The 1,716-nt window shown below is 36.4% G+C and overlaps 1 protein-coding gene across 2 annotated transcripts in view; it reads left to right on the top strand.

The window, feature by feature from the left end:
• The window catches only part of BRWD1 (bromodomain and WD repeat domain containing 1), a 152,913-nt gene that overhangs the window by 24,816 nt on the left and 126,381 nt on the right, over positions 1–1,716 (top strand). The window lies entirely within an intron of this gene.

Genomic DNA, 1,716 nt, shown 5'->3' with positions numbered 1-1,716 from the left:
GTGTACAGTATGAGCCAATCAGTGGCAGTAATGACAGAGCATGCGCTGTTACGCAAAAACCGTGATAGAGTGAAGCCGCGGAAGTCGAAGCGCGAAGTGGCGAGGGTTCACTGTACTTATATGTGTTTATTACTGTCACCATTTCCTTTAAATTCGCATTGGAGTTGAGAATAGTGTGATTTTTAAATTTAGTAATCAAAAGAAATTATGTCATTCTTAGACATGAATAAGTGAATGAAATGAATAAAGAGACATAAATGAATAAAATGATGCAACCAAAACCTATTGCAGTTAGAGCTTTATAAGAAGATGGGTAACATTTCTTTGAGGTTTATGGTTGAACTGGATGAGTATCAATTAAAAGCTGGTGCTAGGATAATTATTTCTCTATTTTAAATTGTGTGGATTTTTCACAAACTTGATTAAATTGGCTAAAGTGGATTTCTTTGTTATGGAGGATAATTTTGGACCTATAAAAAAGTGGACAGAATAATGAACTCCTACATAGTAATGAACCCATTTCATAATCACATGACATTATGGTCATACAGCAAATTCTGTTCAGTATCTCAAGTTTTTTTCCCCCCAGAGTATCTCTGTAAGTTAGGGATTCTTTTTAAAAACATAAACCATACCACCATTGTCAATTGTTTTTTGTTGATGTTCAACTTTTCAGTTGTTTTAGAAGAGGCATGGTTTAATTTGTGAATCAGGAGCCAAGAAAGCCAACACTTTGTACTTGGTTGCTATAAATTAAAAGAAACTACACCACACAGATGGTACTCCTTACTGAGTGATATTTTATTTTAATTTCCTGCCAGTTTCTGGGGAATAGGAGCTGGATGGTGGCAATTGCTGCATCCTTTTGGAGTACTTTTAACTTGTTCTTATATATGACCTATAAGATGGTGGTTGAATATAGAGTAGTACCGTATATACTTGTGTATAAGCCGAGTTTTTTTTTTTAAAGCCGAGTTTTTCAGCACATTTTAATGCAGTTTTTGTGCTAAAATTAGGTGCCTCAGCTGATATCCGGGTCAGCTTATACTCGAGTATATATGGTAGTTCTCAAATACGCATGGACAGATTATTTAAAACACAGATTGTTAGACTCCAGGCCCAAAGTAACTGATTCAGTACATTTGGGGATAGGGTGGTGGTGATGCTAATAGTAGTAGTAAGTACTGTGAAGTTAGCTCATAGTGATTCAGGGTGAATTTGTATACAATGGTGTCCCAGCACAACTAAATGCTGGTTGGTCTTGCATCATCCTCCCAATTGTTATATTTGAGCCTGTTGTAGCCACTGGGTCAGTCCATTTTGCTGAGGGTCTTTGTCTGCTCCTCTGGTCCTTCTCCTGGCCAAGTATAATGTCCTTTTCCACAGATTGCTTTCTTGATAATATGCGAGATGAAGTCTCGTGATCCTTGGGAACTGATCATTTGCATTTAAAATAATTTGCTCATGTTGCAGATTATACTTCTGGAGACCACACTGTCATACTCACTGACCTTGAGGTTTGATCACGTAGATGTATTCCATTGGAATGCCCGAAACATATAGTGGTCTCTATATTGTTGTTAGGTGTTGTTGATGGAAGATAAGATTAAAACTAGAGTTAAGGGTGTATTGAGGCAAAGGAATTTGAGTAAAAATTTTGTCTACAAGTTGTGAACCAGAAGAATTGTATTTTAAGAGTAAAAGTGAATAAACCAA

The sequence above is a fragment of the Echinops telfairi genome, unplaced genomic scaffold, assembly GCF_000313985.2.
Source record: "Echinops telfairi isolate 266 unplaced genomic scaffold, ASM31398v2 ScPeMD7_7469;HRSCAF=8507_0, whole genome shotgun sequence".
NCBI lineage: Eukaryota > Metazoa > Chordata > Mammalia > Afrosoricida > Tenrecidae > Echinops > Echinops telfairi.
The sequence above is the reverse complement of the archived record's forward strand: the minus strand, read 5'-3'. Positions and strand labels throughout refer to the sequence as shown.